Here is a 16,729-nt window from a genome sequence, read left to right as displayed (position 1 = left end):
ATTGATTTTCGACCATAGCAAGCCAATCGGAAAAAATCGAGAACACTCAATCTTTAGTTTTAATTGGGTAAGCCCACACCTTCCGAGTCGAGTCGTCAATAAAGTTGCTGAAATACAAGGCACCACCGAGAGACTGATGTGGCATAGGACCACAGACGTCCGAGTGGACCAAATCGAGGGGACTCGATTCTCTCGGTGCTGATGTCGGATGTGATGCGGCTATCTATTTGCCGTACTGGCAATGCTTGCAGAGCTAATGATCAGAGAAGGAGAGTTTAGGGATGTATCCGGCTCTAGATAAATGCGTGATGCCGGCCTTGCTAAGGTGTCTGAGTCGTCCGTGCCATAGTGATGACATGGGAATGTCGATCAAGAATAAGTCACCCTCTGTGAGTGTGACGTACAACGGGTACAATGAGTGTAATTTCGGTCCTCGAGCAAGCAGGAGGTTCCCACTTGATGAGGTAGAGATGATAGAAAGGAGAGATAAGGAAGATAAACAAACCCAAAACCACAAAAATCTATTGCTAATGAATAATTATGATGGAAGGAAGAGAGAAAGAAGATGCATAAATCCAAGTCTACAAGGATAAATTAATAACAACTCAACCAACACTACATGAATAGGCAAGAAAACATCACAAGAAAGAGACTCTCCCACCACCTTACTCTTCTTCCTTTATATAAAGTTCTCTTCCACTGGATAAGCTTCCCTTGCTTTCTTTTTTATGCTTTTTTTAGAGTTTTCATCGAGTCCTATTCTTATCTATGACACAACAATCTTCAAATTTTCATATCTCCCTCATCCAGGCTCAAAATTTAGAGATTTAAAAAGTTATGATAACTCTCTTCACAAGCTTTCTAATCCATATTTGCACATTATATTTGTCTTCCAAAAGAATGAGTTATGCTCGTTCGTTGTAGATTGTGTTTTGGTGGCCTGCTTTTTTCTTCTTTTACGTTTCTCCATCTTTCTTACTTTTAGTTTGACTTATCCTTGAGACCTTGGTTCGTGATCTTGCCCTCCGGATGTGAATGCACGATACCTTATATTCTTTTAGACTTCAATACCTTGAATTCTAAAAACACTTTCACATTTAGCCCTCCCCCTTGCTTCTTGGTGAACCATTTATGGTGAACCCTAAGCTACTAATAAAACCAAATATTCTCCTTCACCTTATTCATGGCTATAGACAAAGAAGGAGAGAATAAATAAAAAGAAACAAATTATGTGAGTAAAAACCCTGCTAGTCGGTAGGAAAAACCTCACAGTCCTAGACACATACGCACACACACACACACACACATTGACAATAGCCACCACCATCTTTCTCCTTGTCAACACAAAGAAAGAGGTTACAACAATTATTATATCTTCCTCAACTCTCCAAATACTAGGTGGACCATGTGATACATAGCTCTTGAGAGAAGTAAGCATGTCAACATATGAATAAACCTTTTGAGCGAGCGAACCTTTTGCACAAAAACCTTCAAAGCTTTGAGACTTGTCAGAGTTGTCACCTTTTGAATTACTTTGATCTTTGATTCCGCGTGAATTCCTTCTTCGCAAATGACATTCTCCACACTACCTTGTTTTGTATGTTTGACCATTTCATCTATAATCTCACCTCGAAAAGGACGCAAAAATAGATCTCGTTTGGTTGAATCATTCAAGGGTTGAAAGTTGATGTCTTTCTCCTTTGGAACCACAACAATAGGTGAGACAAACTTCAAATCCTCCAACATGATGTGGTGTTGGGTGCCTTCTACTCATCTATAATCTCATCTCGAAAAGGAAGCAAAAATAGATCTCGTTTGCTTGAATCATTCAAGGGTTGAAAGTTGATGTCTTTCTCCTTTGGAACCACAACAATAGGTGAGACAAACTTCAAATCCTCCAACTTGATGTGGTGTTGGGTGCCTTCTACTCATCTATAATCTCATCTCGAAAAGGAAGCAAAAATAGATCTCGTTTGCTTGAATCATTCAAGGGTTGAAAGTTGATGTCTTTCTCCTTTGGAACCACAACAATAGGTGAGACAAACTTCAAATCCTCCAACTTGATGTGGTGTTGGATGCCTTCTACTCTTATTTGTGAATATTCATTTATGAATATCTTTGGAAACTTAAAAAGAAGAGAAATAAACCTAAGATCCTCTTCTCCTTGGACATCTTTTGAAATCATCTTGTTTTTCCCCTTTAGGGTGATAATACTTTTCTCTTCAATGACTTCTTCTTCCTCCTTAGACATCATGTGGAATGATTTGTTTTCCCTATCCCACGAAGATTCATCAATTGTTATGCTTTCCTCTTCTTGCTTGCCATTGTCGATAGATGATTCCTTCTCCTTTATACATTTGATTAGTTGTGGTGGATCCTTTGATGGTGATAAGTTCATGATACTCCAATCATGCATTACAAGTAATTCTCTTGGCTCTTGATCAAATTGTTGTTGAAGAGTTAATGCCCACATAACTTTGTTGCTACTCAATGCAAATCCAAAACACAAATCTTGCACGAACACCTTCATACACTGCAACTTGGCACTTACCAATGCTTCCTTACACGCATTGATCTCCAAAAACCAATTTCCAACTATCACTTCCAAGTTACCTTCTTCATCTTGCAACTCCCTTGTGGGTACTTCACCATCAACAACTTTTTCTGTCATATCTTCCATTTCATCTTGCACATATTCATCATTAACCACCATATTGCTTGTTGTATCAATAATGTCCTCAACATGATGTACATTGGCATCACCATCCATAGCATCGCTTCTCATAACAATCTCCTTGGATTCATCTTTCACATCATCATTCTTTATATCATGGTTGTCCTCGTGAACTATATGGGGGAACTCCACATTCATCACCTCTTCTTCTTTGTCTCTGGAATCACCTTCATAGACATCATTATAACTCCAAAAATTAGAATAATGATATGAGGGAACCTATTGAATCGGACATTGCAAGTATGCTGGTTGTTGGCTCATGATCGATCCACAATTATTATAGCTTGGATTTATGGTATATGATGTCGATGCTCCATATGCTTCACCGAATAACAACTTCTTCAATTGTTGATCATAACTTTGACATACTCGAAGCAAATAATGGAAAGACCTTGGGTACTTCATATGCACTTCATATTGAAAATATGGATCTAGCCCTACTTTGAATCTTTGCATCTTGAAGTATACATCTTCAACGCCTCCAACAAGTTCAATCCAAGTGGACCATATATCCAAAAACGTCTTCTCATACTCGAGGTAGCACATTGATGAAACCATACGCAATTGGAAAAGTTCTCTTCGTAGATCTGTCGCATCGCGAACTCCATATCTTGCCATCAGTTTGATGATGAATCGGTAGATCCAACCATCAATGAGTGGACAACCGTTCCTCCTGTTATACGAAAAGGATCGTCCCTCCTTGGAGTGCCAAAAAATGATAGAGGTAGAGATGATAGAAAGGAGAGATAAGGACGATAAACAAACCCAAAACCACAAAGATCTATTACTAATGAATAATTATGATGGAAGGAAGAGAGAAAGAAGATACATAAATCCAGGTCTACAAGGATAAATTAATAACAACTCAACCAACACTACGTGAATAGGCAAGAAAACATCACAAGAAAGAGACTCTCCCACCACCTTACTCTTCTTCCTTTATATAAAGTTCTCTTCCACTGGATAAGCTTCCCTTGCTTTCTTTTTATGCTTTTTTTAGAGTTTTCATCGAGTCCTATTCTTATCTATGACACAACAATATTCAAATCTTCATATCTCCCTCGTCCGGGCTCAAAATTTAGAGATTTAAAAAGTTATGGATAGCTCTCTTCACAAGCTTTCTAACCCATATTTGCACATTATATTTGGTTTCCAAAAGAATGAGTTATGATCGTTCGTTGTAGATTGTGTTTTGGTGGCCCGCTTTTTTATTCTTTTACTTTTCTCCACCTTTCTTGCTTTTAGTTTGACTTATCCTTGAGACCTTGGTTCATGATCTTGCCCTCCGGATATGAACACATGATACCTTATATTCTTTTAGACTTCAATACCTTGAATTCTAAAAACACTTTCACACCACTGTGGAGTGTCCACCCTCCTGATGAGAAGCCGACATAGATGCCATGCCGTCTTCGTCCAATTGTCCGATTGAGATCAAAGGTCTTGAGAGCTCCAGTACATGTCAAACATTGTGTAGTAGTAGTGTAGAGCCACTCAGAAGATTGATCTCTACTGTGTCGATTCTGATTATGGTGCAATGTTGCGAATTTCCGACTCCAATTGAGTTGGAATGTCAGGCTGAGTATTGCCGAAATTGGGATCGATGAGGGTGGTTGGAATTCGGTCTCTACAGATGGGATCCGGTGATGAATAAAGAGGACCCGGTGAGAACCGGAAGAGAAGACATATCTGTAAATATGTTTTGAGTAAGCCTATTGAGGCTATATTTGTAAATAGCCCTAAGTTCATATAAGTATAAATATGACTTAGGGCAATCACTTTGTAAGGTTGTTGTAGTTGTCATACTATTGTAATTGTTGTACAGAGAGCGACAAAGAGAGAGAGTCTGTGAGATATAGAGAGATACTTTGTTGTAACCGTCGGTTGGAAGATACAGAGCTCGAGGTCATTGCCTCCGAGGCTTTGATTGTACCTTTCTCCCATAGTGATAGTTGGAGTCTGTGGGCTCCCGTGGTTTTTTCCCTATTTGGGTTTTCCACGTAAACATCCTATGTATTTTCGTTGTGTACTCTCCAATTCCCATTTCTGTGTTTCACTCTCATAGAAGTGATTCAAGACTTGGTTGTGGTCGAGCAATATTCCACGCTAATCCTCGACAAGTGGTATCAGAGCGAATAACATTGGAAATGGAAGAATCGTTCAGCGGCATGTTCAAGCTCACCGGCTCCAACTACTCATTGTGGAAGTCAAAGATGAGGGATATGCTGGTGGTTAAAGATCTTTGGTTGCTGGTTTAGTTTGGGGACAAGAGATCGGATAAGATCGACGCCACAGTGTGGGAGGTGATGCACATAATGACATACATCCGATGCTCCATCGACATTAGCCTGTACAACAACTTCAATGAAGAGAGCAAGGCTCATGAACTCTGGGAGAAGATCAACATCATGTTCTAGAACAAGAATGTTGTTAATCGGGTTTTGGTAGTCTGGAAGCTAGTGAGGCTCTGGTACCAGGACGACTTCAATATGATGGAGCACATGAATGCCTTATAGGGGCTGATACACCAGGCAACCTCGTTGGAAGTACCTCTCGACGATGAGGTACTCACATTGCTCCTGCTTGGCTCCCTCCTGGATAGCTAGGAGACATTAGTTGTCACGTTGGGCAACGCCGGGCCGGAAGGAAAACAGTTGTCCCTAGCAAGGGTAAAATCAAGCTTGCTTGATAAAGAAGTTCGCCGGAAGGACCGGGAGTCCGGAACCGATCCGAAGGCCTTGGTCACAAAAGATGACCACGATCGGGGAAGAGGCCGATATCGGAGTCCCCAAAACCGGGACAAATCGGGGACGAGGTCGACGTCAAGGGGGAGGCCCACGTGCTTCTATTGTGGGAAGCCGGGACACTTCCAGAAGAACTGCCGGCATTTCCGGAAGGAGAAAGAAACCGACACTACTGATTCGAAGAAGAGTTCGGACTGAAACGGTTCGGACCGGAGAGGCCCTGATCGGAAAGGAACATTGGCGATCGCGACAAGTGAAGAAGAACTGATGCTCATTACCGAAGAGAATGAGTTAAACCTTGTCGACGACGAGACAACATGGGTTGTTGATTCCGGAGCGTTGTTCCACCTAACACCGGATCGTAAATGCTTCTCATCCTACAGAGCCAATGATCATGGTTGTGTCCGGATGGGGAATGAAGGCACATGCCGAATTATCGGCATAGGAGATGTGTTGTTGACGACATCAACCGGATGCAAATTGCTGTTGAAGGATGTCCGACACGTTCCGGAGGTTCGATTGAACCTGATATCAGCCAGTCGGCTAGATGATGAAGGCTACACGGGTAGCATCCAGAACGGTGTTATCAAGTTCAGCAAGGGAAGCTTGATAGTGGTTCGAGCCCGAAAGATCAACACACTATACTTGATGAATGCCCGGATATGCCGGGAAGAAGTGAATGTAGCATCTGACACTACCGGTGAGCTGTGACACAAAAGTCTGTGTCACATGAGTCAGAAGGGGACGAAGAGGCTTGCCAAAGACAACCTCATTCCGGTGAAGGACGTGCAACTTGAGAAGTGCACTGATTGCTTGGCCGGCAAGCAAAACTGAACCTCCTTCTGGTCAAGACCACCGATGAGATGGAATGCACCACTAGAGCTGGTGCATACCGATGTGTGTCAAGTGGACACGAAGTCACATGCCGGATCGCAGTACTTTGTGACGTTCATAGATGACCACATCCAGAAGCTATGGGTCTCACCATTGAAGATGAAGGATCAGATGCTATCCGTCTTCAAGGTGCTCCACACGAGACTGGAAAGAGAAACCGGCCGGAAGTTGAAGGTGGTTCGAGCAAATAATGGAGGACAATACCGGGGGTAATTCGAGGAGTACTGCCGGTCGAAGGGAATCCGACTCGAGTTTACTGTGCCGAAGATGCCAGAACTAAACGGGCTGGCTGAAAGGATGAACCGAACCATAATGGAGAGAGTCCGGAGCATGTTAGCACATGCAAAGTTACCCAAGACGTTTTGGGCTGAGGCGCTGACGACGATGACTTATGTGATAAATAGATCACCCTCAACACCCTTGGAAGGAGACTCACCTCAGAAAGTATGGACTGGTAAAGATGTATCTTACCGGCATCTGAAGGTGTTCGAGTGTCTCGCATATGTGCATGTTGCAAAGGACAAGAGAGCAAAGCTGGCTATGAAGTCTAGGCCATGCATATTCCTTGGATACAACGATGATGAGTTCGGTTACCGGGTGTGGGATCTGGTTGACAAGAAGGTGTTCCGGAGTCGGGACATAGTCTTCATGGAAGACAGGACCATTGCTGACTGGGAGTCAGAGAAGGTGATGAACTCCGGATCATTCATTGAAAACCGGCTCGAGGACACAAGGACTTACCCGGTTGAAAACCAGACGCTAGCCGGTAACCGGATGACACTCGATGAACCGACCGGACACAGACAAGAAATCGAACTGACCGAAGAAGAAGAAGAAGAAGAAGAAGAAGAAGAAGAAGAAGACACCGGAACCGGACAAGATCCCGAATCAGATTCGGATTCAGAATAAACGGAGGAACCGACAGTTAGAAACCAGGGACGGAGATATCCCCTCCGAGGGAGAAGAGCCCCCTTGAGATTTCCGGATGCAAAGCATATGTTGCTAACCGATGAGGGGGAGCCGGAAAGCTTCGAAGAAGCAAAGAGAGACACCCACAACCACAAGTGGTTGAGTGCCATGCATGATGAGATGGATTCCCTACATGAGAACCACACATATGAACTGACGGAGTTGCCGAAAGGGAAGAGAGCACTCCAGAATAAGTGTGTGTACAAGTTGAAACTGGGAGATGCCAGAAATCCACCTAGGTATAAGGCCCGAATCGTAGTGAAGCGCTTCTAGCAGAAGAAAGGAGTGGATTTCGATGAGATCTTTGCCCTGGTAGTAAAGATGACATCCATCCGGACGGTATTGGGCATAGCGGCAAGCATGGACCTCGAGGTAGAACAACTGGACATCAAGACGGCATTCCTACATGGTGACCTCGAAGAGATCTACATGCACCAACCAAAGGGATTTGAGAGGAAAGGGAAGGAGCACCTGGTGTGCCAACTAAAGAAGAGCCTATACGAACTGAAGCAAGCCCCCTGGCAATGGTACCGGAAGTTCGACTCCTTCATGACCGACCAAGGGTACCACAAAACACAAGCCGATCACTGTGTGTTTGTGAAGAAATTTGACAGAGGAGATTTCCTGATACTCCTAAATGTGGATGATATGCTGATCGTCAGACAAGACCAAGGCAAGATTTGGATGCTGAAGAAGGCTCTGAACCGGACCTTCTCAATGAAAGACTTGGGTTCAGCAAGACAAATATTGGGAATGCACATCATCCGAGACCGGTCGAAGAAGCTGTTGTGGCTGTCACAGGAGAAGTATGTGACAAAGGTGCTTCAACGGTTCAACATGTCGGAGGCGAAACCAAACGGATCGACAATTCTAGCAAACTGCAAGTTATCTGGAAAGCAAAGCTCGAGGACAAAGGCGGAGAAGACGGATATGATGAAGATACCATATGCCCCTGCCGTCAGGAGCCGGATGTACGCAATGGTATGTACCCGACCGGATATCAGATATGCAGTTGGAGTGGTGAGCCGTTTCATGAGTAATCCCGACAAAGAGCACTAGAACGCGGTCAAGTCGATACTCTGGTATTTGAAGGCACCTCGAGTATGTGCCTCCGGTTTAGCTCTGGTAATCCCCAACTTGATGGATTCACGGATTCAGATATGTCAGCTGATGCGGATACCAGCCGGTCTACATCTAGATATGTCATGACCTATGCAGGGGGAGCTATTTTGTGGCAGTCAAGGCTGTCGAAGACGGTTGCATTGTCAACCATGGAGGTGGAGTACATGGAAGCTGTAGAAGCCGGTAAGGAGATAATTTGGATGAAGGAATTCATCGGAGAGCTAGGAATCCAACAGGAGGAATATCGGCTCTACTACGATAGTCAAAGTGCCATCCACCTTGCAAAGAACACGGCCTACCATTCCCAGACGAAACATATCCAACGGAGGTACCACTAGATCTGGGAAAGAGTAGAAGATCAAGAGTTCGTGCTGACGAAGATCCACACGGAGGAGAACATGTCGGACATGCTGACCAAGGTCTTGACAACCAACAAGCTGGACGCGTGCTGAAAGCGGATCAGGCTGACAAGATATCCCATGCCGGAGTGAAGGGGGAGATTGTTGGGAAACCGGTCTCTCCGGATGGGATCCGGTGATGAATAAAGAGGACCTGGTGAGAACTGGAAGAGAAGACATATCAGTAAATATGTTTTGAGTAAGCCTATTGAGGCTGTATTTGTAAATAGCCCTAAGTTCATATAAGTATAAATATGACTTAGGGCAATCACTTTGTAAGGTTGTTGTAGTTGTCATACTATTGTAACTGTTGTACAGAGAGCGACAGAGAGAGAGAGTGTGAGATATAGAGAGATACTTTGTTGTAACTGCTGGTTGGCGAAGATACAGAGCTCGAGGTCATTGCCTCCGAGGCTCTAATTGTACCTTTCTCCCATAGTGATAGTTGGAGTTCATGGGCTCCCGTGGTTTTTTCCCTATTTGGGTTTTCCACGTAAACATCCTGTGTATTTCCGTTGTGTACTCTCCAATTCCCATTTCTGTGTTTCACTCTCATAGAAGTGATTCAAGACTTGGTTGTGGCCAAGAAATATTCCGTGCTAATCCTCGACAGAGGGGTCACGTGATTTGAGGCGCCTGAATCCAAGAGCCATGTGCTTGATTCCTCTATCGTAAGTAGAATTTCTGATTCGATTGGGTTCTCAATGGATAGTATGTTTGGGTCGCTCGACAGTATTTCGGCGGAAGAGCCGACGTAATTGACCTCTTCATGCCGACCACTCTTCTGATAAGCTCACTGAGCCTTTTCGATTTTAGCCTTGAGTGCGCAGCAATCGGCTTTGATGTGTCCGGGTTTCTTGCAATAGTTGCAAACTCAATTATCCCGACATGTACAACGACTTCGCTGGTTGTTCGGCTGCCATGAAGAACCTCTTCCTTGGTTGTTCAATCTGTTGGGCGAACCTTGTACTACATAAGCATCGTTGGCCAAATCGTTTGCAAATGATTTTCTCCAAGTTGCTTTAGTCAGAATTGCGCTTGTGACTGAGGAGTACTTAACAGCAACAGTCGACGCATTGCACAGTTGTAACGAAAGTTTCCCACGAAGGGGGGAGACTACTCAGAAGCAACATTGCTCTTAGTTCATCCTCGATAGTTGTCCCCTGAGCCACAATTTGGGAACTTAAGCTTTCATACTCGTTCAGATGTGCCTAGACCGAGCCAGATTCTTTCATCCAATGATTATAAAAGCACCGAATCAGATATATCTTGGTTGCGGCTACCTGCTTCTGATAAGTATCCGACAATGTCTTCCATAGTTGAAAGGCAGTCGAACACGATTGCACCATGAAGTACACAGACTTCGATAGGTGCATCCAAATTGTGGCTCGGACAATTCTGTCGAGTTTCTCCCATTCAAGCGACGTGTATCCTTTTGAGGCATTTTCGTTTTCGATGGGGTCGATTTGCCCATTGACTATCAGGTAGTCTTGCATCTACTCCTTCCAGAAGTTGAAGTTCGATCCGTCGAACTTCTTCAGATTCATCTCTGACGAGTCGGATGTTGATGCCATCCATGTCAGTAAGGTGAACTCTATTCGGGGTCGATTACGAACGGTGGTTGGGTGCAACCAACTGGCTCACCCGAATTGTTCTAGTTGGATTCGAACACAAATTTAACTGATTTTGACTTGTTGGAGGATTCTGTTTGAGGTGGTTACAGTCGATTGACTTAGCCGAATTGAACACGAACATGCCGATTAGCCGATAGGATTTCGAATGTTGAGAGATTCGATCAAGAGTGACTATGACTGATCAGCGTAGTCGAATTGGATCCAAATTTTGCAAATATCGAAAAACTGATCACAAATGTTTGTGCCAATTATCCAGGCCGATCTTGTTTCGGATGATTGCAACAATGAGAGGGACGGAGCCGACTGGTCCTCCCGAATTTCGTTCAACCGAATGAAACATGGATTGGGGTTGTACCCTGGTGCCGACTTCGCTTCGAGTTGTTATGGTGAGTGAGTGAATAACGTCAGATGACCTATTTGATTTTCGCCTAACCGGATGAAGTGCAAGTGTGGCTTGATCAAGAGAAGGGTTTCACTCCAAACAACGACAATTACAAGGTCGAAGTACAACTGACTGACTTACTTCAAGAGTGATTTTGAACAATGGGGTGCATACCTTCAGTTGTCTATCTTCGTCAAATATGATCTTGTTGTGAGTTGCCAATCGAGGTCTTCAAGGTGTACAGAGGAAGAGTTGTTGATGGAGATAAAGTAGACGGCGGCAACAGAATCAAGAATACCAAGCTCTAATACCAGATGTTGAGAACACGGTCGTCTAGTGCAGAACAAATTAACATTCTTTTGAATAGAAGATCATAAACAAATACAATTGTTGAGAGACAAGCTCAACATTGGGTGCGTAACCTAGTGCGTATACTGGGTGTGTAAAACCGTACGCACAATATGGCCGTAGCGGTGTGTAAACCGGGAGGCCGTTAGAATGTTATTCCTCGTAGACCTTCAGTTGTCTCTCTTCGTCAAATATGATCTTTTCGGGAGTTGCCAATCGAGGTCTTCAAGGTGTACAGAGGAAGAGTTGCTGATGGAGATAAAGTAGACGACGACAACAGAATCAAGAACACCAAGCTCTGATGCTAGATGTTGAGAACTGTTGTCCGTCGGAATAGTAACCGACGGACAGGAGTGCAGAAATATAGAATATAGTATAAACGTAACGCATGTAAACGGCTCACACGGGAAGCGTGAACGGCTAAAAGACCTTGTGTATATAAAGGGCAGAAATCCTCTGATAGAGGTAGCGTGTAAATTTTGATGCATAGAGCGTATCTTAATAGAGTGTTATCTTCTCTGATACCCTATGCATATCTATGGTTAATCTACTGTGTGTCTGTGGTTCTTGGTGGCATATTGTAATCACTGTAATCGTAAGAAGCGTAGGCGTAAGTGCGACTGCTGTGACAAGTGCACTGTCTAGGGAGTTCAGTTGTAGTCGTCTCTCGTATACGCTGCTAGGATACAGAGAGTTATCCCATTACGTATTATGACACAACAGTACCATTCGGGGCTATGCAGTCACCTTGAGGTCTAGGTCAAAGGACTAACTGAAGACCGTGTTCCTAATCGGTAACACTTTTGGCACAGTTGGTGATCTGTGTCTTCTCACAAACGAACAACGACGAATGGATGTTTAGCTGCAGACATCCCAGAGAACCAACACGACAAGATCAACCAATCACAAGGTCCATCACACGCCACGCAGAGGAACGCGCACGGAAAAAACCTCGCCTCAGTAACCTCAGTGATACTAGTCGGGACCACAAAGACGACTTTTCGCTCACCAAATACCCCGACAACAGGCAACAAGTTCGCTCACCACACAAGCACCGTGGTCCTTCCCTGCCCACCGTAGTGTCCAGCATGGCCTTCTCGTATCCCCGCTTCAACGGCGAAACCGACGCCACAATCCACATTCACCTGTTCCTAAATGTCTGGAATGCAAATCACATGGCGTAGAGCCTTCCTGAAGAAGTTGCGCACCAGTCCAAAACGACAGAGTTCGGATTAACTCTGGATGGGAGAGCGGCGTTTTGGCATTCGTAGATGGATCTGCTAGCAATCAAGACCTTTGACCAGCTGCAGTCGGTTTTTTTGCGTTTCTTTCCTTGGAAGGTGCCGCAACGCGAAATCCTCGGGCAGTTTTATACAATTAAACAGTTGTCGATTGAGACTGTAGCAGATTTTAGTTTATGCTTCCAAAATCTACGACGGAAGTTAGAACGGGGGCCGATAGAGGACGAGGCTCGGGAGACATTCCTAACAGCTCTACGATGACCAATACAGATGACGCTCAACAACAGTAGCGTGAAAGGAGAAACGGCCGACATGGTCATAGAACGAGCGCTACAGCTCAAGCTGGACGAAGAAGAAGAACGGTTTTCCATGTCCTCATTATGGCAAGCGTTACTTTAGGACGAGGAACGACACTTCCGCTAGGCAATCCACTGCACGATTTGCTTGAATTCTGGGCATTCCGCAGTCAACTACAACATGCGAATCCATTGCCCAATCTGTCACTTGAAAGCACACACGGTCGAGCAGTGTGAGTACAATATGTTGAACAGATCCACGCCCATAGTACGAAGCGTGGAAACACAACGCCCCACTCGCCGGAATGAGCAAAGGTGCCAAGAGGAATGACCCCGGTATATGGTTGACCGAGCAGTCGGTGTTGTACTTGACCTTGTACACCCACCTACATCCGATCGGCTTCACACCCTTCGGTGCGTCAACCAGGTCCCAGGTCTCGTTTTCCGCCAATGCGTGCATCTCTTCCTCCATCACGGCGCGCCAATTCGCGTCCTTCGCCGCTTCTGCGTAGCTCTCTAGCTCACGCACTTCCGCTACACGGGTCATGTACGCATAGTGATGCGCCATGTACTCGTTGTATCCGAACCGCACAATCGGGTTCTTTTGGCGGGTAGATCGGCGTAATCGGTTATTAGCCGATGTCGAGGTCTTCTCGGCCGATGCGGACTTCGGTCCTGAAGGCCCGTCACCGCCTCCCTCGGAGTCGGACTTGCGTCGGTCTGACTCGTTCCTATCCGTGCCGGAATCTGGCACCTTCTTCCTCCCTTTCTCTTCGCGCGTAAGCTGTCTCCTCAGCTTCCAACGTGGGGAATGCACGGCCGAGTCTCCACTACTCGCCGGCTCTTCATCGGACTGGTCGTACCGACTCAATTGTCCATTCGGTCCACTTAACCGAACCGAAATCGGACTCTCTTCGGGGGTCCCGATTTCAAGCTCAGCCGGAGTCACCTGGGCCTCACTGTCCTCATCGTCAGAACTCGGATTGGAGGTGAGGTCCGGAGTCAGAGGCAAGTACCAGGACGCGGACTCATCAAACACAACGTCGCGGCTCACACACGGTTGTTTGGTACGCGGGTTATAGCACTTATAACCCTTCTGCTCGTCCGAATAGCCGACCAATTTACACTTCTCGGCTTTTGTGTCCAACTTCCTCCTTTTCTCCTTCGGCACATGTACATACGCAATGCTACCGAAAACTCGTAAGTGTCGCAATTTTGGCTTTGTTCCAAAGTATAGCTCGTACGCCGACACTTTTTCTTCGATCCGGTTCTGGATGTATACAGCGGTTCTTACCGCCTCGGCCCAATAAAACTTGGGCAAGCTCTTCTCCTCCAGCATTGCGCGTGCAGCTTCCACAATTGACCGATTTTTTCTCTCGGCCACGCCGTTTTGCTCCGGCGTGTATCTACAACTGAATTTGCGCCAAATTCCCATCTGTTGTAGATAACCGTTGAATTGACCGGAAAAGTATTCTTTTCCGCCATCCGACTGCAGGCACTTGATCTTTCTTCCTGTTTCCATTACCACGAACCCTTTGAGGTCCCGGAAACAGTCGAAGACTTCACTTTTCCTCTCAATGAGGTAGATCCACGTGTGCCGCGTGTAGTCGTCGATGAAGGAGACAAAATTTCGGCTCCCGCCAAGGCTAACATTTTGTGCTGGCCCCCACACATTAGAGTGTATCAAGTCTAGCTTGTTCCGGCTTCGGTTACGCTCGTTTGGGAAAGGAAGTTGGTGTTGCTTCCCAAGCTGGCAGGCTTCACAAATTTGTGCCTTCCGGCCACTAAATTTGGGCAATCCAAACACCACTTGTTTTGATTGCAGGTCTTGACGCCGCTGGTAGTTGACGTGGCCTATCCGTTTGTGCCATAAGTCGATGTCCGACTCGACTTTTTGTCCCTTCGCGAACATTGCAGTGCCACCGTCAGTAGAGTCGAGGATAAATATCCTCCCATCTTTACGCCCTTGCGCAATAATACGACCTTCTTCCTCAATGAAGCACCCAAGATGTGTAAACCGAACCTGCATCCCCTGGTCGACAATCTGCCCGACCGACACCAGATTCTTCGTGATGGTCGGGATGTGTAGCACGTTCATAAGTTTCCCTTTCTACCCGACATGGCTCAAGGGAACTTCACCGACATTCACGATCGGATGCGGAGTGTCGTCTCCAGTTGCGACTACTCCTGGTTGCGTCGGTTTCTCAAGGTATGAGAACCACTCCTTGTGGCACGTCATGTGGTTTGACGCGCCGGAGTCGACATACCACACCTCGTCTGATTTCGGGGCGGACTGTTTCATTGAGTTTGCTTCGTGTCTCGTCACGAAGACTAACCCTTTTCCGGTTTTTCCGGATCCTTCGGCGTAGTGCGATCGCTGCCGATTTCCTTTGTCGGTATGTCCGGAACCAGACCTCTCCGACTCGGCGCGCTTCTTCCAGCACTCGCTCTCCCTGTGGCCTTTCTTGCCACAGTACCAACATTCCGTGGCGGATTTCCCTTTCTGGTTCTCGTCGTCTCGACTCCCCCTGTTTCTGGAGGGTCTGGAATTGCTGTCGGCATCACTTCGGTGCGTTCTTCCTTGATCCCGTCGGCCGTCTCCATTGCATACCGACTCACCTCGTCCGCCACGACCACAGGGCCTTTCTCCCTCCGTGTACAACATCTTGCTGTCGGTGTGCGTGCTCGTCGACGCACCCGCGTGGTTCTCCTCTACCAGGAGCATCGACTGTAAGTCGAAAAAGGACGACGTATTCTCCCAGGTACACACTGCAGTTCGGAATGCCCCGAACTTTGACGCCAAACCCCCGAGATAGACCTGGACCATCTCGCTTTCCTCGATGTTCACATCGATGGAAGCTAAGGAGCCGCATATGTCCTTAATCCTCAAGGTATAGTTAGCTACTGACAAATTGCGTTGTCGTAGGTTGCTCAACTCCCGTCGAAGCTGAAGCTTCCTAGCTGTGGTGCTCGCGGCGAAAATCTTCTTTAGATTTTCCCATGCACCCTTTGGCGTTTTTGCATCCCGAACGTAGCTTAGCAGCTATTCACCCACACAAGACGTGAAGCAGTATAGCACTCTGCTTGCCGATTGTTCCCACGCCGGGAAGTCTTTGTGTGTCGAATTGGGTGCTGTGTCATTTGCTCCATCGACATAGCTCCAGTAACCGTGTCCAAGCAGGTACTGGTGCATCTTGTAGGACCAAGATGCGTAGTTGGTTCTATCGAGCTTCTCCGTTGGAAGCGAGCTAGCCATTCCTCTGTCCATCGGTTTTCTTGTTCTTCTTCGTTGGTTTTTCCTTCAAGCAAAGTCAGCTGCAGAGGTTCTCAACCCTCGTGCTCTAATACCATGAAAAGAATGGCGTGCGAAAGCAATATAGGAAAACCGAACAACAGAAAACGCAGGTTTAATGGAAAGCTTAGGTTTTCACAGTACGCAAAGGAGAGACAGAGAGAGAGTAACACAAGAACTTAAATTCGAAAATAATACTCAATCTCTACATAGGATGTGCTCAGTGAGCACTTTTATACAAGCCCTGACAACGGCTGACACAAGTACTGACAGTACTTGACTGCTCATAAATGAGCCTCGACACTTACTCCTAAAACTATTCCTTACGAGGAATATCTTTCTAACGGCCTTTCGGTCTACGCACCGATACGGCCTTTCTACGCACCGGTCTGTGTACCGGTTTTATGCACCCAGTCTACACACTGGTTACGCATCGTATTATGCACAAATGTTGAGCTTGTCTCTCAACAACCGACGCTACGAGAATTACCGTCCGACGAACAAACGTGGCAGCTTCAATGGGCCTCGCAGAAAACATCGTCAGTATCGGGACCAACGGTGGTACGAGGAAAGTTCGGACGAGAACCGGCACCAAGAACCACGCCGGGACCAACAACAACCACTGCGTACGCTCTGAAGAACAAACCAGGACCTGGGAGGAGCAAGTCACACCTG

The sequence above is a fragment of the Azolla caroliniana genome, unplaced genomic scaffold, assembly GCF_043228905.1.
Source record: "Azolla caroliniana isolate FFs.n. ecotype wild unplaced genomic scaffold, voAzoCaro1.0.p SCAF_1, whole genome shotgun sequence".
NCBI lineage: Eukaryota > Viridiplantae > Streptophyta > Polypodiopsida > Salviniales > Salviniaceae > Azolla > Azolla caroliniana.
This window is presented reverse-complemented; position numbering follows the sequence as displayed.